This window comes from Salvelinus alpinus, chromosome 6 (assembly GCF_045679555.1).
Source record: "Salvelinus alpinus chromosome 6, SLU_Salpinus.1, whole genome shotgun sequence".
Classification (NCBI taxonomy): Eukaryota; Metazoa; Chordata; class Actinopteri; order Salmoniformes; family Salmonidae; genus Salvelinus; species Salvelinus alpinus.
In genome coordinates, this window is record NC_092091.1 from 63,824,689 (window position 1) to 63,852,481 (window position 27,793).

General features: G+C 42.8%; 1 protein-coding gene across 12 annotated transcripts in view; it reads right to left on the reverse strand.

Moving 5' to 3' along the window:
* Positions 1-27,793, reverse strand: part of tenm3 (teneurin transmembrane protein 3) — a 462,931-nt gene that overhangs the window by 202,210 nt on the left and 232,928 nt on the right. The window contains exon 1 of one of the 12 annotated variants that reach the window (XM_071407385.1): positions 16,989-17,602. The exons of the other annotated variants lie outside the window; for them this stretch is intronic. The gene's annotated coding sequence lies outside the window, so the exon portion shown is untranslated. Of the gene's footprint in view, positions 1-16,988; positions 17,603-27,793 lie in introns of those variants that run through there. 12 annotated transcript variants of the gene reach the window in all.

A 27,793-nucleotide genomic window follows, 5' to 3' on the forward strand; every position in this document is an offset into this window, starting at 1 on the left:
GCTGGTAACTCTAATGAACGTATCTTCTGCAGCAGAGGTAACTCTGGGTCTTCCATTCCTGTGGTGGTCCTCATGAGAGACAGTTTCATCATTGCACTTGATGGTTTTTGCGACAGCACTTGAAGAAACTTTCAAAGTTCTTGAAATGTTCCATATTGACTGACCTTCATGTCTTAAAGTAATGATGAATTGTCATTTATCTTTGCTTATTTGAGCTGTTCTTGCCATAATATGGACTTGGTTCTTTACCAAATAGGTCTATCTTCTGTATACTCCCCCTACCATGTCACAACACAACTGATTGCCTCAAACGCATTAAGAAGGAAAGAAATTTCACAAATTAACTTTTAACAAGGGACACCTGTTAATTGAAATGCATTCCAGGTGACTACTGCATGAAGCTGGTTGAGAGAATGCCAAGAGTGTACAAAGCTGTCATCAAGGCAATAGGTGGCTATTTGAAGAATCTCAAATATAAAATATATTTTGATTTGTTTAACCTCTCTTGGGTAGGGGGCAGTATTTTCACCTCCGGATGAAAAGCGTGCCCAAAGTAAACTGCCTGTTACTCAGGCCCAGAAGCTAGGATATGCATAGAAAACACTCTAAAGTTTCTAAAACTGTTAAAATAATGTCTGTGAGTATAACATAACTGATATGGCAAGCAAAACCCCGAGGACAAACCATCCAGGGGGGGAAAAAATTGATTTCATAGGATTTTCCAATTGTTTTCTATGGGATACCCTTATTATTAGGAACCTGGTTGCAGTTCCTATGGCTTCCACTAGATATCAACAGTCTTTAGAAATTGTTCGATGTTTTTCTTTTGAGAAATTAAGAAGTAGTGCTATTCATTGTAAGTGTCACTCCAGGTGGACTCTACTGTTTTGATGCGTGTGACCCGAAGCGCGCTTCAGGTTGTTTTTATCCGGTATTGGAAACAGTTTATTCCGTCTTAAATTTTAGCGATTATTTACATTTTTGGGTACCTGAGGTTGGATTAGGAACGTTGTTTGAAATGTTTGGACCAAGTTGGGGCAGCAGGTAGCCTAGTGGTTAGAGCGTTGGACTAGTAAACGAAAGGTTGCAAGATCGAATGCTGACAAGGTAAAAATCTGTCATTCTGCCCCTGAACAAGGCAGTTAACCCACTGTTCCTAGGTCATCATTGTAAATAAGAATTTGTTCTTAACTGACTTGCCTAGTTAAATATAAATAAAGGCTTTCACTTTTTTTGGGTCAGAACAGCCTCTCTGGTATTATTTCTAATTTATTTAATGTTGTTTACACTGTACTAAGTAATGTCATTATCATCAGTAGGCTTAGTATAGCAGTCTTGTATAACCTCTTAAGCTGTAGGCCTAAGAGCACATCATGTGTAGTTTTAACACCGTAACTTACTTAGGACTACATTTCAATACTTCTATAGGCTACTATATCAATCAATCATTAATTCGTTAATGTCGTCACACAGCATATGAGTCATTCATGATTTGAAATGTAATCAAGCATTTTAATTTGAAGATTTAACAAAGCGATCCTTGAATAATTAGCGTAAACAATGAATAAACCATTCCATGGAAATTGCATTAATGAATGAATGCGACTGGTTGGAGTCTTTGCTGTAATAAAGACTTTACAAAAAAAGACAAAACATTTTTTACTACAGACTCTCTGGTACACTTTTATTTAGTGTTGTTTACATTGTTCCAAACGGTCAGAGAAATTATATTGGAATCTAACAGCACCTGTTTGACACACAATATGCACGCAGCGCTGGCTCCTTACCTTCTTTGTCTTGATTTCCAGTATTTTACACAAGTAGACTCATTTATTCCACACATCAGACTTCCCCTTTACCTCCTGAGCAACCAGTAAACATTCCCCCGTTTCTAGTTTATTTGTCACGTCCTCTGCATCCATTTTGCTGTCACGTGTTACGGTGTTCGGAGTTTGTTATAACCAATTTATTGATGTGATTATGATATGCTACAGGTCAGCCCCTATTGGTCACGTGCATGCGATGCATACTTGTGTCATGTACAGAGTGCAAGGGTCGAGGGAATAGGGAATGTTTTTCCTAAACAAATTAGGGATTTCGGTAACAGAACTTTTCAGTCAGAAATGGCTGTAATTATGTTGAAGCTTCAGCAACACGGACAGCATGATAAACCCTGTTGATGTTCTGTGGTGGCCGCTGCAGTAGGGAGAGGAGAGAGACAACGGGTGCTAGTCACACAGTCACTTGCCATAGTTTTTTTTTTAACACAGTGCAGTACGTCTGAGCCCACAATCAAATCAATTGCGGTCGGACTCTCTCTAGTCATTTGTGTGTTAATTATTTCATCAAACAGTGTGCTTAAAGCATCAGACAAGCTCAGTGCATATAGTTGATTTGCTTAAAACACATAGGATGTGTCTATATGGGGCGGCAGTGTAGCCTAGTGGTTAGAGCGTTGGACTAGTAACCGAAAGGTTGCAAGTTCAAATCCCCAAGCTGACAAGGTACAAATCTGTCGTTCTGCCCCTGAACAGGCAGTTAACCCACTGTTCCTAGGCCGTCATTGAAAATAAGAATTTGTTCTTAGCTGACTTGCCTAGTTAAATAAAGGTTAAAAAAAATAAAAATAAAACAAAAATATATATGGAAAAATACACGTTTTGACCAATCGATCGGTCGAAAGAACAGACGACTCTTGGCGCTCATATATGCTTCACCTCCATATATGCTTCACCTCCATATATGCATCATATATTCTCCTTTTTGACATGTCAGCATGGGATGCTGTGACATCCAGTGTGTAGGACATGCGTCAGTCCAAATCCTCAGAGGTGGATAGGAAACAACCTTCAGCTCTGTCTTAGCCATAGAAGCACATTAAAACAGACACGCTAGCTGGCACCGCAATTCATTTCAAACTCTATACGTTTATGGCACGCTTACGTTGCTGCCATTAGTGGTGTAACGGAATAAGCGTTCACGTGGAGATGACGCACACACACTTAAAACACACACTTAAACACACACTTAAACACACACACACACACACACACACACACACACACACACACACACACACACACACACACACACACACACACACACACACACACACACACACACACACACACACACACACACACACACACACACACACTCACTCTTCATTCATCTTAAATCCGCTACTAATGAATTTTCCACTGGTTCTCTACCACTCCACTCACCCATCTCCACTCGGGGACCATCAAACACAAAGTTTAACAAGTTATTTTTGCCACTTTTTAACATGGCAGCAGTTAAAGTCATATAGTGTATAATGGTGGGAGTAAAAGACAGACTATATCAAATAAGAGGTATTCCCTATATAGTACACTATTGTTGACCACAGCCCTGGGGATCTAGAGCTCTACATAGGGAATAGGGTGCCATTTTGGACACAGCCCAGAGCCAATTCCCAGCCAACACAGACGGCAAAGGGATAAAGTCAATTCTGCCCAACGAGCGTTCAGCCATGCTGCAAGCCTGGCAAGCTGAGAAGCTGAAACGACTGTCTTTTTTGATGGGAATTTGATTGCGTTTGATTGTATCGTTTACGCTGTTTTGAGACCAGATGAGGAAGCTCAGCGTATCCACACATCTGTTGTGTTTTTCTACGCTGCAAGGACATTGAATGATCCACTCGTATGAAGCAGTAAGAAGACACCGTCTGTCATTTCCCCCTCAAGGAATATCTTGAATCACTGTGTTACTTCTCTGTACGAAGCTTGGCGGTGACTAGAGTAGATGTGAGTTGTTATGAGGTTATAGGGGTCAGTATTATCTAATGTTGGACGGTAGTATTCATTATACTGGGATGAATGGACTTGCTCCACATGGTAGAGTCTATATAGAGGAATCTGCCTTAACAATAAGCTATAGGTAGAGCTGGTGTCGCCCTATAGCCACAGCACAATGGGTACTGGGCTAAAGCCATTGCAGGTCTTTTCCTTAGCTAGTGGTAGTTACATATAGGCTGTCTTAGCCCCCAGCCTCTGCCCTTTACTGTCCTACATTGTGCAATTCAACTCATAACCCGGTGTGTGTGTGTGTGTGTGTGTGTGTGTGTGTGTGTGTGTGTGTGTGTGTGTGTGTGTGTGTGTGTGTGTGTGTGTGTGTGTGTGTGTGTGTGTGTGTGTGTGTGTGTGTGTGTGTGTGCTCTCCATGCACTCATTCATCACACACTGTAAGTGACACACAGTCTGACAACCAACCAGTCATAACTAGTGCTTCATCAGCAAGACACTTCAAGTTCTGACTGGTGACCTGGAGACTACGATGACACAAACCCACTACATAAGGCTATGATGACACAAACCCACTACATAAGGCTAGGATGACACAAACCCACTACATAAGGCTACGATGACACAAACCCACTACATAAGGCTACGATGACACAAACCCACTACATAAGGCTACGACTGTCATTAAGACAAAATCACATTACAGCCCAAATCACTTCTCTAGAATAGACTAAAATGGAATAGAATAATATAGATTAGAATAGAAACATTATTGTCCACTTTCAGGTAATCACTTCCTTGAACCTCGAATCATCTATAGCCGTTCTGAACACCGTCAATTAAATGGCTATTAAATATGTTGTTTCTCTTTCAGTTGATTACTGGGAGTTGCCTGATTAGCCACTAATTACTTGTCATCTGAGAGTGGTTAATTCACAAGTGTTCCCTGGCGATTTATCAAGTGTAATCAACGAAAGGAATTAAAACCTGAACAGTTAAATGCAGAATTAACAGGATAATTATGTAATGGCACAAGGTAGCCACCATTAATTGTATCAACTTCTATAAAAACACATCTACAATTTTTTTGTTGATGTACAACTCAAATAAATGCTTATTTGGAAATCAAACTCAGAGAAAAGTTGTTATTTATCTTCTTAGAGGCAATTATACATGAAACAGTATATTTACTTTAAATTCCTCTTTAATGACCTATTAGGAACAAAGTTGTGAATTAGTAGCTATTTAAATACAAATAATTGGTTGTTCTTGTGGCTAATTACGCCCAAGGTAATTAAGGAGCTGAGTGAAAAGAAAAGAGAGAGAAAAGAGAAGGCATTGGAGAGGCGTTTGTCTGACTGGGCTTTTATAGGAGAGGGGGAGGAGGGGAGGAGGAGAAGGAGTCTACTGTGTTGGGAAAGGGGCTAGTGGGGAGAGACTGGAATGTCAATGATGGGACAGGGTGTGTGTGTGTGTGTGTGTGTGTGTGTGTGTGTGTGTGTGTGTGTGTGTGTGTGTGTGTGTGTGTGTGTGTGTGTGTGTGTGTGTGTGTGTGTGTGTGTGTGTGTGTGTGTGTGTGTGTGTGTGTGTGTGTGTGTACCATAGCTGCAAAAGAACACAGGTTCTGGGCATTGTGATAGATCTCTACCATATCTAGGAGGGCACATTGGTCTGGAACTATCTTTCTCTGTTTTTTTTAATTTAAATTTGTATTTATTTTTAATTTTAGCCCCTTTTCTCCCCAATTTCGTAGTATCCAATTGTTAGTAGTTACTATCTTGTCTCATCGCTACAACTCCCGTACTGGCTCGGGAGAGACGAAGGTCGAAAGCCATGCGTCCTCCGAAACACAACCCAACCAAGCAGCACTGCTTCTTAACACATCCAACCCGGAAGCCAGCCGCACCAATGTGTCGGAGGAAACACCGTGCACCTGGCGACCTGGTTAGCGTGCACTGCGCCCGGCCCACCACAGGAGTCACTAGTGCGCGATGAGACAAGGATATCCCTACCGGCCAAACCCTCCCTAACCCGGACGACGCTAAGGCCAATTGTGCGTCGCCCCACGGACCTCCCGGTCGCAGCCGGCTGCGACAGAGCCTGGGCTCGATCTTTCTATGTTTTTTAACCATCCTTTTTTTCTGCCTCTCCTTCCCAACATGCTAGACACACAAAGTTATTACATCTACAGCAACATTATATATATATAATGTCTTAGCTGTCATACATGTAAATGAATTGCAGAAATGTAATTAAAATGGACATTTCTCTGTCGTTTTTTAAGGGTAGATAACGAGAGAGAGAGAGAGAGCGAGAGAGAGAGACAGACAGACAGAGAGAGAGAGAGAGAGGGAGAGAGAGAGAGACTAAAACCGAGAGAGAGAGAGAGAGAGAGAGAGAGAGAGAGAGCGAGAGAGAGAGAGAGAAAGAGAGAGAGAGAGACTAAAACCGAGAGAGAGAGAGAGAGAGAGCCTAAAACCGAGAGAGAGAGATAAGAGAGAGGAGAGAGACAAAAATAAATAACAACAGAAATGTGTTGCCAAGTAAGTGTACTGTATCTGTCGCTATGAGGGCTGATTAGTATACAGCTTTGTGTTGAGACGGATAAACAAACAAACAACGAGCAGCAGGCTAAATGTCAGAGCAGCTGTACCTTACAGGCTTTACACAGTGAACAAACACAGCTCCTTTCCTTAACCCTTTAGTGGGGAGACACACAGTGTGTGTGAGAGAGAAGCGGATATTACTTAATGAAAGACTTACTGTTGAAGAAAAAAGGGCATGGGAGAGGAGAGGGTGATCATCAGTAATGTGGTTCAGTACAGTGGTGATATGGGGAGTGGTGATCATCAGTAATGTGGTTCAGTACAGTGGTAATATGGGGAGTGGTGATCATCAGTAATGTGGTTCAGTACAGTGGTGATATGGGGAGTGGTGATCATCAGTAATGTGGTTCAGTACAGTGGTAATATGGGGAGTGGTGATCATCAGTAATGTGGTTCAGTACAGTGGTGATATGGGGAGTGGTGATCATCAGTAATGTGGTTCAGTACAGTGGTAATATGGGGAGTGGTGATCATCAGTAATGTGGTTCAGTACAGTGGTGATATGGGGAGTGGTGATCATCAGTAATGTGGTTCAGTACAGTGGTGATATGGGGAGTGGTGATCATCAGTAATGTGGTTCAGTACAGTGGTGATATGGGGAGTGGTGATCATCAGTAATGTGGTTCAGTACAGTGGTGATATGGGGAGTGGTGATCATCAGTACCGTGGTTCAGTACAGTGGTGCTATGGGGAGTGGTGATCATCAGTAATGTGGTTCTGTACAGTGGTGATATGGGGAGTGGTGATCATCAGTAATGTGGTTCAGTACAGTGGTAATATGGGGAGTGGTGATCATCAGTAATGTGGTTCAGTACAGTGGTGATATGGGGAGTGGTGATCATCAGTAATGTGGTTCAGTACAGTGGTGATATGGGGAGTGGTGATCATCAGTAATGTGGTTCAGTACAGTGGTAATATGGGGAGTGGTGATCATCAGTAATGTGGTTCAGTACAGTGGTGATATGGGGAGTGGTGATAGACTAGCCAAACGGGCTTTTCCACCTACACCCAAGGGCAACATAGTACATACTGTACGTAGCTAGAGACTGAGATGTGCTCTCACTCAACGCATGCACACACACAAACCCCCTCGCTCCCTCTCAGTACACTGCTCCCCCGTGACAACTGGACCAGCATGTTGAAACACGGACGGACGGGTGCTGATTACCTCACATTAAAACCAGAGCAGCTCAATGCCAAACTACCAGTGATAAATCTCTGTATACATCCAGCCATCCCTGCCTCTTTCTCTACCCTTCTCTGGGGATTGGGCTCTTCTGTGTGTGTGTGTGTGTGTGTGTGTGTGTGTGTGTGTGTGTGTGTGTGTGTGTGTGTGTGTGTGTGTGTGTGTGTGTGTGTGTGTGTGTGTGTGTGTGTGTGTGTGTGTGTGTGTGTGTGTGTGTGTGTGTGTGTGTGTGTGTGTGTGTGTGTGTGCGTGTGTGTGTATTAGAGGTCGACCGATTAATCGGAATGGCCGATTAATTCATAACAATCGGATATCGGTATTTTTGGACACCGATTTGGACGTTTTTTTTTTTACACCTTTATTTCATCTTTATTTAACTAGGCAAGTCAGTTAAGAACACGTTCTTATTTTCAATGACGGCCTAGGAACGGTGGGTTAACTGCCCTGTTCAGGGGCAGAACGACATATTTTTACCTCGTCAGCTCGGGGATTCAATCTTGCAACCTTACAGTTAACTAGTCCAACGCTCTAACCACCTGCCTCTCATTGCACTCCACGAGGAGCCTGCCTGTTACGCGAATGCAGTAAGAAGCCAAGGTAAGTTGCTAGCTAGCATTAAACTTATCTTACAAAAAACAATCAATCAATCATAATCACTAGTTAACTACACATGGTTGATGGTATTACTAGTTTATCTAGCGTGTCCTGCGTTGCATATAATCGATGCGGTGCGCATTCGCGGAAAAAGGACTGTCGTTGCTCCAACGTGTACCTAACCATAAACAGCAATGCCTTTCTTAAAATCAATACACAGAAGTATATATTTTTAAACCTGCATATTTAGCTAAAAGAAATCCAGGTTAGCAGGCAATATTAACCAGGTGAAATTGTGTCACTTCTCTTGCGTTCATTGCACGCAGAGTCAGGGTATATGCGATAATAATAAACGTTTTGTTTTCGAAATGATAGTTTCCGGATTCGACCATATTAATGACCTACGGCTCGTATTTCTGTGTGTTATTATGTTATAATTAAGTCTATGATTTGATAGAGCAGTCTGACTGAGCGATGGTAGGCAGCAGCAGGCTCGTAAGCATTCATTCAAACAGCACTTTCGTGCGTTTTGCCAGCAGCTCTTCACTCTGCTTCAAGCATTGCGCTGTTTATGACTTCAAGCCTATCAACTCCCGAGATTAGGCTGGTGTAACCAATGTGAGATGGCTAGCTAGTTAGCGGGGTGCGCGCTAATAGCGTTTCAAACGTCACTCGCTCTGAGACTTGGAGTGGTTGTTCCCCTTGCTCTGCATGGGTAACGCTGCTTCGAGGGTGGCTGTTGTCGATGTGTTCCTCGTTCGAGCCCAGGTAGGAGCGAGGAGAGGGACGGAAGCTATACTGTTACACTGGCAATACTAAAGTGCCTATAAGAACATCCAATAGTCAAAGGTATATGGAATACTAATGGTATAGAGAGAAATAGTCCTATAAATACTATATTAACTACAACCTAAAACCTCTTACCTTGGAATATTGAGGTCTCATGTTAAAAGGAACCACCAGCTTTCATATGTTCTCATGTTCTGAGCAAGGAACTTAAACGTTAGCTATTTTACATGGCACATATTGCACTTTTACTTTCTTCTCCAACACTTTATTTTTGCATTATTTAAACCAAATTGAACATGTTTCATTATTTATTTGAGGCTAAATAGATTTTTATTGATGTATTATATTAAGTTAAAATAAGTGTTCATTCAGTATTGTTGTAATTGTCATTATTACAAATAAAATTTTAAAAAACGGCCGAGTAATCGGTATTGGCTTTTTTTGGTCCTCCAATAATCGGTATCTGTATCGGCGTTGAAAAATCATAATCGGTCGACCTCTAGTGTGTATGTATGTGTGTGTGTGTGTGTGTGTGTGTGTGTGTGTGTGTGTGTGTGTGTGTGTGTGTGTGTTTAAACATTAAACCCGTCTCCTCCCTGTGGGGGGTGATGACACATGTGGTTAGTTGTGGTAATGGCAGTGTTAATGCTGATGACATTGTTCAGTTGATTGCTGAACACATGTGGCTGAGCAGGGACAGACAGACATCTACCCTCCCTGCATCTAGCCCAGGCTGTGTTCCTGTAACTCGAGCGCCAGGCCCTCGTCTTAAAAGGTCGCAACCTTGCTGTGCCTCTAACCCCAAACAAAGGAGGTGGGTGAGTGGATGGTTGGTTGGCTGTCCCTCCCTCCCATCTCCTCATCCCCCTCTCTCCTTCCCTTTTGCCCTAGGGTCATATAGCTAAGAGAGAGAGAGAGAGAGAGAGAGAGAGAGAGAGAGAGAGGTCTGGTAAAGCATTTGTTAGGGAGGGCTGCAGTGAAGCAGGCAATGAAAAGAGACTAGGGGGAGTTGGAGGGGGGGGAGGTTCTCCTCAAATGATCAACGGGACAGCCAGCTAGCCTCCGAGAGCGTGCATGTGTGTGTGAGTGGCGTGCGTGTTTGTGTGTGAGCCCTGATCCTGTGTGTGTGTGTCTGTGTGTAGGTAGCGTGCGTGTGTTTTGTGTGTGTGTGATGCTTGATACTGGGGAGGGATTGCCGAGCCGGGCGGAAACAATAGAAGGGCTAGGTCTCTCTGTGTGGGAGGGAGAGGGAGACTGGTTAGAGTCTTCTCCTAGCTACACCCCCTCTGGGCCTAGTGGCATAGTGGCGGCTCTGGCTCACAACGGGGATGGATTCCAACGCAAGGAGACGGGAGTGGGCACACACAGAGAAACACACACACAAGCTGGCGGACGTCAATGCACACACACACACACACACACACACACACACACACACACACACACACACACACACACACACACACACACACACACACACACACACACACACACACACACACGCAAACATGAGCAATGTATCACCCGAACACATGTACAGCACACACGCACATACACCTACACAAAATATCAACGCAGCGCCCCTAAACACACACACACACACACCAGTCTTCCTCATAGATGGAGTGTGTGTGCTCCCTCCACACAGTGTCTGGGCTGGTGGACGTGGCTGCTGCTGGTCTATATCTCTGGCCTAGTGTCCTCCATCACGTCTCCCAGCCTTGCCTCACTACAGATGAACAACTATGTAGTTTGACAAAGGGAACATTACCTTAAACCGCCTCCTTGGCTGTTATCAGAGACATTTAAATAACCGCCACTTGTACAGACACAGGTACAAATCATAAGTGTTGGGCAGCGTACAGAATAGGTTCTCTGAAGAAGAGATTCCGGACTGAAATCAAACGAAGCAACACTGCAAGTCCAGGATAAACGGTCTTATATATCTACTTTTTCAGCACCTCGGCTCCTTTGAGAACAAACCTAATGGGCCGTTATGTGGAGCAGAACTAAGTCATTTATTCATTATTACTAAATGATCCTTCAGTAGCTGTTTGTCCAGTAAAATGTCTGGTGGACAGCAGAGGCACTGGCTCATGTATTAGATTTACCCTTCTCGCTCTCCTCTTCAGTCACGCACACACACGCACGCGCACACGCACGCACACACACACACACACACACACACACACACACACACACACACACACACACACACACACACACACACACACAACACACACAGAGTGTATGAATCTGAAGCTTTACGATTGGACTGTTCTATTATACATGTGGGCGTCTCGGTCTATGAGCCGTTGAATGGAGGCTTTATTTCCTCTTTCCCCCCTCGCTGGAGACGGAGAGGAGAGAGGAGAGAGGAGAGAGGAGAGAGGAGAGAGGAAAGAGGTCTGGCAGGTGCTGCCGTGGAGAGATGGAGCTAGCTACTGTGTGTTGTGTGTGTGTGTTGTGTGCTCTCGTAACGTTGAGGTAGAGTCAAGGGTAATATGGCTACCGGGTAATCGAGTTACCGCACATTACCAGGCCAACAGGGGACAATTCTGCTGACAAGGATTTATTTAGTCAACTCCAATAACCACCAGCTAGACGAGACATTGAAAGGACAAAGACATGCTATTTAATACATACCCATTTAACTCCCAGGTGTATAGGCCTATAGACCATACGCTACACAGCCAAGTCATACAACCTAGCGATTAGCTTAGAGTTAGCCTTGTCGGTTCAGGTAGACCACATTAATAGCTAATTTAGTTTAGTTTAGTCTCACTAAGACGCGTTAACTATAACGTTGGCTTCCACACGCTTTCCAGTTATAATATCTGAGCTCAGGAGATCAGGGCCCCAATTCACAAAGCCTTTCAGAATAGGAGTGCTGATCTAGGATCAGTTTGGCCTTTTAGATCATAATGAATACAATTCTACTGACAGAGGCGACCTGGTGCTAGATCAGCACTCTGAGAATAGGACACCATGGGCATTGTGTGAATAGATGTGCCGTGGTCTTTTTCCTGTGTCCCCGTGCGATAGCCTGTGGTGCTACCGCTCAGCCGTGATGGATGGGCCCTGCTTATCACCGTCAACTGAAACTACTGTTATTCTACCTGGGCTCAGTTGGCGGCTACGCCACGCTACGGTAAGGATGGTCACTCTGTCACCGTCCCCCCGGACCAGAACAACCCGTGACACAGCCACAACCTCTGTCTGGCTCCATCAGGAGAGGGAAAACTCTAACACACACGGGACCGACACACACACACACACACACACCTGCGCCGGCCGAGGGGTCCTTCTCAACTGGAGCGGAAAATAACTATCATCTCAATTCGATAACAACAGAAAACAAGAGGAGAAAATCAGCTGCCTTCACAAAGAGACTGTATATAACATCCTTTCCTCTGTAATGGTACCATGGGGAAATGCGGTGGCAGTAGAGTGGCTGGGATAGTCCCTGTATTATTCATATGAGGATTTATAACCCAGCAGTGTGTGTGCGTGTGTGCGTGTGTGTGTGCGTGCGTGCGTGCGTGCGTGCGTGCGTGTGTGTGTGTGTGTGTGTGTATGTGTGCGTGCGTGTGTGCGTGTCCATAGGGCCAGGCCACTCCATCACAAGGATAATTTCCTGTGTTTGACCCCCATGATGACCTCTGTTTCCCCTGACTCTCACACTCTTGTCAGCCCCAAATTAGTACATACTTAAGTTATATTATTTACGGCAGGTTGTATAAGGTGATAATAGAAATATGGTGCTGCTATTTGTACAATTATTATTTTAATCATTATTAATTCAATAGTATTTGATTTTTGGAAGAATCATAAATCTTTTATTTTTATAGCCAACAAAAAATGGTGACCACTAAAACAATTCTGGATTTTCTATTTATACTAAACCTTATTCTTTATAATTTAAATGGTATATATTCCTATATACTTTATTATTTTTAATTTAAATTGCAATGCAATTTTTCTGCATTTAAATATATTTTTGAAATGTGTATATTTATTAAAGGACTTAGACCTAAATTAATGCAAGAAAATGACAGCCTATTCTTGTTGTTCTGGAAGGATTTGGAATACATCCATATCATTCCAGAAGATGAAGAATTTCAGAGAAACAATCCGAAAATAAATAATAGGTTAATTCAATAAATTCCCTCAATGATCTTTCCTCTTTCCTACACACTAGCGTATCCTCGCTGTAACGAACGCATCTAAATCTCCATCCGCGTCTCCCACTCAAATAGCACCCTATTCCCGATAAAAATTAAATTTAAAGTGCACTACTTTTAAGCTGGGACAATAAGAATTAATATTGTAGGGAATCGAGTGCAATTTGGGACGCAACCAATCTAATTCATATTTACGCACCAAACACAAGTCTTCTCACACACACAGGCAGACGGGGGAATTAGCATACCATCGACGGCGTCCCGATTATTTGTCAGAAACCCTCCTCCGGCCAACCTTCCCTGCTCCTCTCCAGCTCCCAGCCAAACAGTCCAATCTGTAGCAGGTTCCCTGCGGTCCGTGCCAGGCAATCACAAAGAATATTCTGGAAGCAGCAAGACCCATTGAGGGGCCTTCTTTTTATCCCAAATGGATGAGTATAGCTTAACTGTTTGGCACCATTCCCTGCGCACCGCCTGCAACAGCCGCCTGCAACAGCCGCCTGCAACAGCCGCCTGCAACAATATACAATAGAAGCCTCCTCCTCCAAGTCTTATCTGGAGCAGAGCTGTGATGAGAAAATAGAATCAATCGATTGGCTGATGGGTATGTACTGTATGTGTTGTTATGGTGAGTTCTGGAGGCCCTGGACGGACCGGAGCTGTTATGTAGGAGAAGAGAAAGGGGGAGAGAAATAACGAGAACGAGAGACAAAAGGGGGGAGAATTACAGCGAGAGAGAGAGAGAGAGAGAGAGAGAGAGAGAGAGAGAGAGAGAGAGAGAGAGAGAGAGAGAGGGAGGTGCTCCTTCAGGAGTGTCAGTCAGTACCTCTCTTTAGCCCTCCTAGATCAGTGGAAGAAGGGATCACGGAGCCGTCTGAACACCTAGCTAGATAACACTACAAACTCACTCCTCAATCCCTCAACAGCAGATACACACACACTCGTTCTCTCTTCTCACTTCGTAAATCACTCCTATCTAATGACGGGGGGGGGGTCTAAAGGGATTCATGGAGAGATGTTCACTTTAATCACAACGAGCTGGAGAGAGAGAAAGAGAGAGATGGAGAGAGAGACAGAGAAAAACAGAGATGAAGAGATAGAACGAGCTCTTTACTCTTCCGTGCGGACGATGAAACTTCAAGCGCTTCACCCCCTCTTTCATTACCATTCCCATGGACATTGCTCTTTGTCATCCCTCATCTCATCCCTCCATCACAACATGGTTATATAATAACCACATATTATGCTAATGAGGACGCAATAGACTGTAGGCCTATAGGCCGTGGATGCTGTTTTTCACCAATGGCGACGTCAATCACAATTTTCCCTCTTTTCACGTTTTTTTTAAACTCTGGAGCGGATCCGTCGGGCCTTTTCCAATTCTCCTCTATAAATGAACAATGAGTTGAGCCACTATATAACCCCCCAACCATCGAGATGTAGGTCTGGGACTCTGAAACGGCATAATTTGTATTAATTTTTTAATAAAAAATAATGGCCCCCCTACGCTACGATAAATGCCAAACAATATAATAGCACGAACAATAAAACAAAGACATACTTGGATAAGGAAAGGTGACCTGGTCCGTTTTACAAGGCGCTAAATCAGAGAAATATCACGACGGCGTATCAAACGGAATTAAAACTTTTATTCATTGAGTAATAGCTCCAGTAATGCAGTCCATCAGCCAGATTACTGCACACACTAAGTGTATATATCGCACACACACGTACGCGCATACACACACACACACCAAGCACAGCCTGGGCCCCGTTGCTAGGCGATCTCTTTCCATTTGTGAAGAGAAAGAAAGAGAGGGAGAAAGAAAAGAGGAAAGACAGCCAGGTTCAGCTGGCTATTTCCTCCTACCGTCCACCCCCCCCCCCTCTCTCCACTCTCCACTTTCTTTCAGTGTCTAACATTGCAAACCATTATTTCCTCTCTCCAAAATCAATGTAGTGTGGAATCAAAGAATGGGGTCCTGGGCCATAAATCAGCAGAAAGGCTTAGTATGAGCGTTAAAGTGGAACCATGTAGTAAGGCCCGCCGCATGAGAGGGACATTAAACACCTTTGCACATGGCCCCGGCCTCCTCAGTAATTCTTGACAGCTTATTTCTCATTGTGTGCATCCCAAACGGCACCCTATTCCCTGTGTAGTGCACAACCTACCGGGCTCTGATCAAAAGAAGTGCACTATATAGGGAATAGGGTGCCATTTGGGGCGTGAACAGGGTCAGAGGCTTTGGCACGCAGATCTGAAATATGACAGACAGAGAGAGAGAGAGAGAGGAGAGAGAGAGAGAGGCCCACTTCTTTCTTGTTTTTTAACAAATCGGGGGAACTGTTTGACATTATGAGACGCCACAGGTTCCTCTCAGTGGTAGTGGGCCTGAGAGGAATCACTGACTGGTGGAATTTCACAGCGTCTTTAACACATGAGCGCACACATTGTTGGGGCGCCCCCAGTACTCCTCCCTATTGTCTTGTTTTTAATACGGCAGTGCCATCTAAGTTTCCTTAACCGATGGAACATATGGCAAATCCCAGTTCTTTAACACACAGATGATGAGCACATTGAAATCATAAAAGCCTATCACATGATATCCTCTTCATCTAGCTCATCCGACGTGTCCATTTTTTGTTTAAAAAAAATTGTTTAGCATCTTTTAACATCCGGCCGTCTCCACGACGTTTTTGAACGCAAAGCTGGTGCATTGTGACATCGTTCACTCTTTTATTCCGGCCTGACAGTTATTCAGTTATTCTGTTATTCAGTTGTTCTGTCCGTTATTATTGCATCATTCCATCACTCAGCGGCAGGCCGGGGGATGTACAACAGGCTAATTGAAAAGGTAACAGAGTGACAAATTCCAAAACACCCCCGCAAAAAATATGGTTCCAATTATCCTGCAGTGTAAGGGTCTATTCTCCCCGTAACGGGACGGGAGTGAGAATTATTACGTGTGTTACAAACGGCACTGTAGGCTATGCCTGTTCCCACATCTTATAAGACAGGACATCAAATAGCCATGAAAATATACATTTCCAGAAAAATTACATAAACAAACACCCCTCTTCTTCACAGCCTTTTAAAACTAAATCATCAACACGCACAATTCATCTATTATGCTGTTGAGCCAATCCCCCCAAAAACTTGAGATTCCTCTCCACAGTATCAACCCTCTCATCCTGCCTGGTATTATAGCCTGGGTGGATTTGGAGAGGCTGGAAATTCTGACCACAAGCAGCACCAAAAAAAGGAACACTGACTGGGCTCCGCTTCGCAAAAACTATTCGCTCTAATTCAGAACATCTGACCGTGGTGAGGGCAGCCGAGCTCTGAGGGAGCTTTTTTCGGGGGAGCGTTGACTTCCCTCTCTCTCTCTCACCAATCAACTCTCAAAGTGCCGGAGTCACGGAATCACAGAGAGAGAAGCGTATTAACATGCGATACAGGTCCCCTCAACACACACACAACTCCTTTCCTTCGAAGGTGATTTAAACACACTTCAGGAGACAATGGGAATAATAATTGACTGCAAATAATCACATTGCATTGACCACTGGCAAGGCGTGTGGATGCACAGGCGCACACACACCACAGGCGTGCATACACACACGCACACACACACACGCACACACACACACACACACACACACACACACACACACACACACACACACACACACACACACACACACACACACACACACACACACACACACACACACACACACACACACACACACACACACACACACACACAGAGAGGGGTGCGTAAACAGCACACTGAAGAAGGTCAATTAGCAGCAGCAGAGAGAACACACTGGTTTCAGCTGTTACCTTAGGTTAAGAAATCCTCCAGTTGTTCCTTCCCCAAAAGGGTTAAAAGGAGCCGGTCAGAGCCCTCCTGGCTGCTCTCGTTACCCGATCACAGAGGCATGAAGCTGGGTAGACACGGTGCTGCGCTGTGTCTTGCCTGGAGCTTTTTTCGCCTTTTTTCTTCCACTCCACAAAACACTTGCCTTAGATATCTCTGGAGCTTTCTCTCTCTCTCTCTCTCTCTCTCTATCTGGGCACACAGTCTGTTTCAGTGGTTCTACTGGCAGTAGTCTGTTTCTCCCATTCCACTCACTCTCTCAAACGCACACACAGAACAGAGAGGCTCCTCTCAATGAACAATCACACTCTCACTCTCTATCGCATCAAGCTCAGGCTTCAAACTCAACTCATTAACGAGAGAGGGAGGAATAAAAAAAAGAGGGAAAAAATGCTGGATCTTTTTTTCTTTTTGTTCCCTTGGCTGGACAGTGGGTGGTTAAATGTGCATCCTGCTGGTTGGTGGTTGGTCCACGCTCGCTCTCGCACCCTCTCTGCTGCTGCCTGCCTTTCTAAATGGAATCTTCCCTCTTTCTTTCTTTCATTCTTTCTCTCTCTCGCTCTCTCCAAGTTTGAGGCACTCTTTCGGAGCCGTGCTGCTGCTGGCAGGAGAGGGGAGGGGCTTGGGGCTGAAAGAAGGGAGGGAGGCGCGCTATAGGTTGAGCCTCTGTCTGTTTACACCCACCGGGGGGAGGAGGGAGAGGAAAGGAGGTCTGGGGAAGGGAGGGGAGAGGAGGGAGGAGGGCTGTCTGCTTTAACCATTTGGAGTCTTCACTCATCTGTTGCACACACACACACACACACACACACACACACACACACACACACACACACACACACACACACATTCTCTCAGCAATATCTCTCCCTCGTTCTTTCTCTCCCTCTCTCGGGCATGCACGCACTTAGCCATTCTAGCTAGTGGGAAAAGCACTATAGAAAATAGACAGGCACATCTTTACCTAGACTATTCTTTATACCCCAGCTAGGGAATAATGCAACTGCATACCAGTAATGGGATAATAGTTTGATTCATAATACACACACCTAATGAATACCCATGCATGTACTAATACACACACCTAATGAATACCCATACATGTACTAATACACACACCTAATGAATACCCATACATGTACTAATACACACACCTAATGAATACCCATACATGTACTAATACACACACCTAATGAATACCCATGCATGTACTAATACACACACCTAATGAATACCCATACATATACTACATATCCTCAAGTTTCAAGTTGTATTAGTCGTATGTACAGGATACACATGGATACACACTGTCCAATGAAATGCTAACTTGCAGGTTCCTTCTGGAGAATGCAACAACAATAAGAAATAATACAAGATAAGAATACTAATATAAAGTAAATGTCTCAGTAGAATAGAATAACATTTTTAGCATGAGCAAAATACAGGAAGGCACAATTTATATAACAATATTTATACGTGTTTTAGGGAAGAGGGGATTGGGGAGCGAGTGTTTAAATCCTACAGGCACAGCAACATCTTACAAACATACACACGCAGAACTGTACCTGTACGGCAGATAATGTATGAGTCTGCTCATTGTCTGTTCATTTTCTGCCTGCTGTCATTAACACGCCTCAGAGCACACGGAAACACTGCCGCTAACCCAGCCACACACACACACACACACACACACACACACACACACACACACACACACACACACACACACACACACACACACACACACACACACACACACACACACACACACACACACACACACACACACACACACACTTACATCTGTTCATAGACACATTGTCAGAATCAACTAGCTTACTCAGGTAAATTAGCTAAAGGCAGCTTTCACCAGGTATCACGTCCTTATCCGGTTTGATTGGCACGTCTAGGCTACACACACAACAACACAGCAATCTAAAACCTCCCGTACTCCACAGTGGGAAAGGCTACACACACAACAACACAGCAATCTAATACCTCCCGTACTCCACGGTGGGAAATGAAAGGTGTAAACAAATAAACACAGTGAAATAAACAAAAGGAGACTTGTTTAGTTTGGTGTGTTTTGCTACATAGAGCAGTTTGGATTACTGACGCTGACGAAAGACCAGGCCAATTCCTAATGCCTGGCAGTTGGCAGAGCGTACGCAATACACATCTACTCGCCCGTCGGCATGCCAACGGTAGAGATGAAAAGACGTGACACGACCCAGCCGCTCTTCTCCCCCTTTAACCAGCAAAAAACAGCCACACTTGTCTTAGATGATGGCTATATTGTCAAGAACAAAAAAGTAATTGTGCTTTCTTACCGACCTGTCGTAAGGAGTTTGATACGGTCAACCATTTTTTACTTGTTCAAAGGTTGTCTGAAATAGGCCTAGATCAGTCATCCTGCGATTGGTTCAATAACTATCTAATGGACGGGACACAATGCGTGTTTACTGAGGGTATCATATCTAGTTTCCTCAATATTACGAAAGGTGTGCTGCATGGGTCGATTTTGAGCCCTGTTCTTGTCACTATTTATATAAATAATGTTGGTCCATCTGCTAAGAGATTTGTGTTTGTTTTGATTCATCTTGTTGTCTGTATTGTATTGATATTATTACATTATATTATATTAGGCGGCAGGTAGCCTAGTGGTTAGAGCGTTGGGCCAGTAACCGAAAGGTTGCTAGACCGAGCTGACAAGGTAAAAATCTGTCGTTCTGTCCCTGAACAAGGCAGTTAACCCACTGTTCCTAGGCCGTCATTGTAAATAAGAATTTGTTCTTAACGTGACTTGCCTAGGTAAATAAAGGTTAAAAAAAAATTATAATACAAATATTACATGATATGTATTAAATTGTGTATGTTCACAGGCTTCACTTGTAGATGAGTCTCAATGTTGACCCACCCTGGGAAAATATACAGTATATATATATATATTACAAGATAACACTCCAGAGGGCCATTAAACGGCAGAACATCCACTTCAAACGTTCTGTCCAGGACGGGACGGCACCGTAACAGCAGAGACCTGCCAAATGGCTCGCCCTGCTCTAAACGGACAGAATCATTTACATTTACATTTAAGTCATTTAGCAGACGCTCTTATCCAGAGCGACTTACAAATTGGTGCATTCACCTTATGATATCCAGTGGAACAACCACTTTACAATAGTGCATCTAACTCTTTTAAGGGGGGGGGGTTAGAAGGATTACTTTATCCTATCCTAGGTATTCCTTAAAGAGGTGGGGTTTCAGGTGTCTCCGGAAGGTGGTGATTGACTCCGCTGACCTGGCGTCGTGAGGGAGTTTGTTCCACCATTGGGGTGCCAGAGCAGCGAACAGTTTTGACTGGGCTGAGCGGGAACTGTACTTCCTCAGAGGTAGGGAGGCGAGCAGGCCAGAGGTGGATGAACGCAGTGCCCTTGTTTGGGTGTAGGGCCTGATCAGAGCCTGAAGGTACGGAGGTGCCGTTCCCCTCACAGCTCCGTAGGCAAGCACCATGGTCTTGTAACGGATGCGAGCTTCAACTGGAAGCCAGTGGAGAGAGCGGAGGAGCGGGGTGACGTGAGAGAACTTGGGAAAGTTGAACACCAGACGGGCTGCGGCGTTTTGGATGAGTTGTAGGGGTTTAATGGCACAGGCAGGGAGCCCAGCCAACAGCGAGTTGCAGTAATCCAGACGGGAGATGACAAGTGCCTGGATTAGGACCTGCGCAGCTTCCGGGCCGTTCATATGGAATCTACATTCTTGTTAACATCAGAAGGTTCTAGATGGGGTACTGTTCTAGTACTGATGTACTCATTGTATGCTGTAGAAATGTTCAATGATATTGTGTATTTTTCCCTGTTGGGAATACCTTTTCTGTATTTCAAGGAGAACATGTCATGTTTTGTGCTCATTACGTTGGGAACATTATGCCCTGAACAATAACCCACCTGAACAATAACCCACCTTTCCCGTTTTTTTTTTTTACAAAGGATTTATCCATCAATAACGGAACACTACTCTCCTCCCTGGGCATGGGGCACCTCCTGTTAATTAAGAGTGACCACGGAACATTTCAGCCAATCAGGCAAGGAGCCTATCCCCGCCCACGCTGTCCATTCGAACTGAACTATAAGAGCGTGGCGTGAAAAATAGCCACGGCCGACTGAAATCCTTCTGCTTCTCAGACGTCAGTGTAGTTGGTAACTGGAACGCGCCCTTGATTATTGATCCCCCCCCCCCCCCCCGATCTCAGAGGAGGCCAAACACCAATATAGGAATTTGAACGATTGTCTTCTGCTCTCACTTGGATCTCAGTCGGACAAAGAAGTGTTTGAACAGGGACCGTCTCCCCTTTTCCCACTGAAAGGACATTTGGGAATCCAGCCAGAGATTGAGCTACTATGGAATCCCACGTAAGCGCATTCAATGCGGGCTATTTCTCTCTTAACTTCCCTGCTTTGTCTCATGTAGAATCATCCTAACTGATAGCGTGTCCTACTCTTGAGTTAAAAGAAACCCTCCTCTCTTTTCCCCTCCCTTCCCCATTCTAACTACTTCATCGTTGCTGATCATTTTGCCATAATCTGTCACTGAGTCATTTATCCTGTACTGTAGTTTTACCTTGTTCTAATAATACATATTTTTCCTGTTATAAAATAATATCACTGTCTCAGATTCTGAATCCGACATTGAAAGAACTCTACAGAACATTTCAGATTATAATTGTGACATGTACGGTTTGTCCCTACTTGCTAAGAAAGTCCCATCGACTTAAATGATAGGTGGTGCCCCGTTTACTGTAAAATAGAAATAAATCCATATTTTATATTCCATAATTAATTACCCAATTAATTAGACATAATCATAACGTTATACCTCTACACTGCTATGGGTATAAAGATCTGGACCAAGGCCCGTTTTGTCTATACATTCCATTCATACTCGCCCATGCTTGGGAGTGTTACTCTCCCTCAGGACGTGTTGGAAGAAGAGGCCAATATCCTTCCTACTAGACTATGGAGAGGAGCGAGATAGAGGCTCATACGCAGGCAAACACACAGAGAGCGAGACACAGACACACACACACACACAGACAGAGAGAGAGAGAAACACACACACAAACACACATATGAATGCCAGGCACGCCGACACCCACACAAGCTGGGGAAAAAACCTGGTTCCGTTACTGACAGTCGGCTATGCCTTGTCATGTGGCATTAACATGAATTAAATCAATATTATGGTGGCCCGAACGGACTAAGGCCTTTTGGAAAACCTCATTACTCTGGCAATCGCTGTATTTCACACTCTTACGTGTGACTGTTTTTAAAGCACTGCACTTGTTGCTTTGGGGGGAGATGGACGGAGAGCATCTTGACCACCACAAACACTTAGGGTTGAATGTCTGCTGGCTCCCCACTGAGAATCAATCACACTTTAACATTGTGTGTGTGTCTAGAATATTGTCCTTTAAAGTTATGGTGTGACAGTATAGTGTTTTGTATTTCTAACTGAGTTGGACTGTAAGTTATAAATCAGCTAACAGCAGGAATATCTAATATCGCTGCAGTGTGTGAATTGAGAAATATTTCCGTCAGTGTATTGTGGATATGTGTATTTGTTGGCTGTATTTCTGTGAGTGTGTGTGTGTTCTCAGATAAACACAACGCTGTGTTATGACCTCCACACACGCACGCACACACACGCACGCACGCACACACACACACACACACACACACACACGCACACAACTTAAAACTGAATACTCACTGACCAAACAAAGATGGAGAGACACGTAGAGTTAGAGAGGCTGAGTGTATTTTAATGTATTTTTTAATCACTCCAGTGATGACTTCCTAAACACGGCCACACTTCGACATGTCCCCCTTCTCCTCACCAGACACTTAAACACGCCCCTGAATATTGTCTGGGATGGGATTGCCATTCATTCCAATCACAGGACATGAACAAAATGCATCAGTGAATCCTATTTTCTTGCAAATTTCTGAAACGGCACAGTACTGCCCTTTTCTCTGTGTGTGTGTGTGTGTGTGTGGTGCGTGTATGCCTAGTCTACACTGTGTAGCGGTTAGCGATGATGCTAATGATAACCGTCTTCTGGTAGAGATGGAAAGACTTTCCCAAAAACCCTCTAATTTAAATGTTAACTACAATGTAGCCTATGACTACCTGGCAGAATGATATCAGGATTATTTACATGAATCCAGTGGCCATTTGTTTAGCAAACTCAGTAATCACATGAGGGCTACAGAAACACTGCCTAACCAAACAATGGCCTCTTCCTGGTGGGCAAATGCATTAAAGGGTAACTACCTCAATTACCTCAATTATCTCATACCCCCGCGCATCGACTCTGTACTGGTACTGCCTGTATATAGCCATGTTAATTTCTACTCCCTGTATATAGCCATGTTATTATCTACTCCCTGTATATAGCTGTTATTTTCTACTCCCTATATTTAGCCATGTAATTTTCTACTCCCTTTAAATTGCCATGTTATTTTCTACTCCTTGTATATAGCCATGTTATTATCTAATCCCAATATATAGCCATGTAATTTTCTACTTCCTATATATAGCCATGTTATTTTCTACTCCCTATAAATAGTCATGTTATTTTCTACTCTCTATATATAGCCATGTTATTTTCAACTCCGTATATATAGCCATGTTATTATGTACTCCCTGTATATAGTCATGTTATTTTCTACTCCCAATGTATAGCCATGTTATTTTCTACTCCCTGTATATAGCCATGCTATTTTCTACTCCCTATATATAGCCATGTTATTATGTACTCCCTGTATATAGCCATGTTATTTTCTACAACCTATATGTAGCCATTTTATTTTTACTGCCTATATATAGCAATGACATTTTCTACACCCTACTGTATATACAGTGGGCTCCAAAATTACTGGCACCCCTGACTGGCAATGCACAAACAATGCTTAAACAAATATAAACAATATAATTATGGAGATAAACTCAAAATACCAACATGTGAGTAATACTGTACTTCATTAATGTTTCAATGGAACCAACCAAAATAATTTATTAATTTATTTAAAAATCAATGTCCTCCAAATCAAGGTTTCACAATTAATGGCACATCTACCAAAATTAAACCACAAATTAAATTCCACTTATTTAAGTTTATCTAAGTCTTAAGGAACTATATTGAGCCATTACATCCCTTCCTGTTTCACTAGGGTATAAAAATGAGGTAACACACATGCAATATCCCTTTGGTTATCCAACACCATGATGAAAACAAAATAATTAGCAGTTCAAAAGAGACAGATTGTAACGATTCTCATCTGGTGAAGGAGAAGAGGACCAAAATGCAGCGTGGTAAGTGTTCGTCATATTTTAATTTAAAACTGAACGCTACACAAAAATAGCAACGAGGAGAAAACGAAACAGTTCTGCAAGGTGAACAGACACTAAAACAGAAAATAAACACCCACAACCAAAATGGGTAAAACAGGCTACCTAAGTATGATTCTCAATCAGAGACAATGATAGATAGCTGCCTCTGATTGAGAACCATACCAGGCCAAACATAGAAAAAATAACATAGACTACCCACCCCAACTCACGCCCTGACCAACCTAACACAAAGACATAAAAAAGGAACTAAGGTCAGAACGTGACACACATGGTCATAGACCTTCATAAATCTGGTAATGGCTACAAGAAGATCCACAAACGATTGAATATACCACTGAGCACTGTCAGGGCAATTATTCGAAAATTCTAAAGATATGTAACAGTTGAAAACCTCACGGGTAGAGGACGCAAATGCATTTTGCCCCCCAGGATAGGGAGGAGGATGGTGAGAGAAGCAACAAAATCCCCATGAATCACTGTGAAAGAATTGCAGGCCTTGGTGGCGTCTTGGTGTCACCAGGTTTCAAAAAGCACCATCAGACGCCACCTCCACAACCACAGGCTCTTTGGAAGGGCTGCCAGAAGAAAGTCCTTTCTGACCCCAAGACACAGACGCAAACGCTTGGAGTTTGCCAAACGTCATTTAAATTATGACTGGAAGAAGGTGCTCTGGTCAGATGAGACCAAATTTAAACGTTTTGATCAGATACAGCATCGGCCTGTTTGCCGTCGAAACAGAGATGCATACAAGGAGAGGCACCTCATACCCATGGTGAAATATGGTGGTGGGTCAGTGATGTTTTGCGGCTGTTATAATTCCAGAGATCCAAGGCCACTGGTTAAGATTTGATGGTATAATGAATTCTACCAAGTATCAGGCCATTTTGGCTGACAATCTGGTTGCCTTTGCCAGAAGGCTGGGACTTGGCCATAGCTGGACTTTCCAACAAGACAATGACCCGAAACATACCTTAAGATCCACACAGAAATGGTTCTGTGACAACAAAATCAATGTTCTGCCATGGCCATCTCAGTCGCCGGACCTCAATCCAATCGAAAACCTGTGGGCTGAGTTGAGGGCAGTTGATAAGCGCAAACCCAAGAACGTGAAGGATCTTGAAAGGATCTGCATAGAGGAATGGTCCAAAATCCCTCCAAATGTGTTCCCTTTCCTGTAATGTTTGACAAGGTTAAGACTCCATGCTGTTTATCCTTGCCAGAGGTGGTTGCACTAAGTACTAAATGAGGAGTGCCAATAATTATAAAACCTTGATTTTGGTGACATTAATTTTGTATTAAATCATTGTATGATTTTGGTTGGTTCCATTGAAACATTAATAAAGTACAGTATTTCTCACATGTTGGTATTTTGAGTTTATCTCTAATTATATTGTTTATATTTTTTAAGTATTGTTTGTGCATTGCCAGTCAGGGGTACCAGTAATTTTGGAGCCCACTGTAGCAATGTTATTTTCTACTCCCTATACATAGCCATGTTATTCTCTACTCCCTGTATATAGCCATGATATTCTCTACTCCCTGTATATAGCCATGTTATTCTCTACTCCCTATACATAGCCATGTTATTCTCTACTCCCTGTAAATACCCCTGTTATTTTCTTCCTAGTGTACATAGCCATGTTATTTTCTACTCCCTGTATATAGCCATGTTATTTTCTACTCTCTGTATACAGCCATGTTATTTTCTACACCCTGTATAAAGCCTTGCTATTGTCTACTCCCTGTATATAGCCATGTTATTTTGTACTCCCTACATATAGCCATGTTATTATCTACTCCCTGTATATAGCCATGTTATTTTGTACTCCCTGTATATAGCCATATTATTTTCTACTCCATGTATATTGCCATGTTATTTTCTACTCCCTGTATATAGCCATGTTATTTTCTACTCCCTATATAGCCATTTTAGTTCTACTCCCCGTTTTTTGGCCATGTTATTTTCTACTCCCTATATATAGCCATGTTATTTTCTACTCCCTATATATAGCCATGTTCTTTTCTACTCCCTATATATAGCCATGTTATTTTCTACTCCCTATACATAGCCATGTTATTTTTTACTCCCTGTATATAGCCATGTTATTTTCTACTCTCTGTATACAGCCATGTTATTTTCTACACCCTGTATAAAGACTTGCTATTGTCTACTCCCTGTATATAGCCATGTTATTTTGTACTCCCTACATATAGCCATGTTATTATCTACTCCCTGTATATAGCCATGTTATTTTGTACTCCCTACATATAGCCATGTTATTTTCTACTCCCTGTATATAGCCATGTTATTTTCTACTCCCTGTATATAGCCATATTATTTTCTATTCCCTGTACATAGCCATGTTATTTTCTACTCCCTATATATAGCCATGTTATTTTCTACTCCCTATATATAGCCATATTAGTTTCTACTCCCCGTTTTTTGGCCATGTTATTTTCTACTCCATGTATATTGCCATGTTATTTTCTACTCCCTGTATATAGCCATGTTATTTTCTACTCCCTATATAGCCATTTTAGTTCTACTCCCCGTTTTTTGGCCATGTTATTTTCTACTCCCTATATATAGCCATGTTATTTTCTACTCCCTATATATAGCCATGTTCTTTTCTACTCCCTATATATAGCCATGTTATTTTCTACTCCCTGTATATAGTCATGTTATTTTCCACTCCCTATATATAGCCATGTTATTATCTACTCCCTATATATAGCCATGTTATTATCTACTCCCTTTATATAGCCATGTTATTATCTACTCCCTATATATAGCCATGTTATTTTCTACTTCCTGTATATAGCCATGTTATTTTCTACGCCATATATATAGCCATGTTATTATCTACTCCCTAAATATAGCCATGTTATTATCTACTCCCTATATATAGCCATGTTATTATCTACTCCCTATATATAGCCATGTTATTATCTACTCCCTAAATATAGCCATGTTATTATCTACTCCCTAAATATAGCCATGTTATTATCTACTCCCTAAATATTGCCATGTTATTATCTACTCCCTATATATAGCCATGTTATTATATACACCCTATATATAGCCATGTTATTATCTACTCCCTATATATAGCCATGTTATTATCTACTCCCTATATATAGCCATGCTATTATCTACTCCCTATATATAGCCATGTTATTATCTACTCCATGTATATAGCCAAGTTAATATCTACTCCCTAAATATAGCCATGTTATTATCTACTCCCTAAATATAGCCATGTTATTATCTACTCCCTAAATATAGCCATGTTATTATCTACTCCCTATATACAGCCATGTTATTATCTACTCCCTATATATAGCCATGTTATTATCT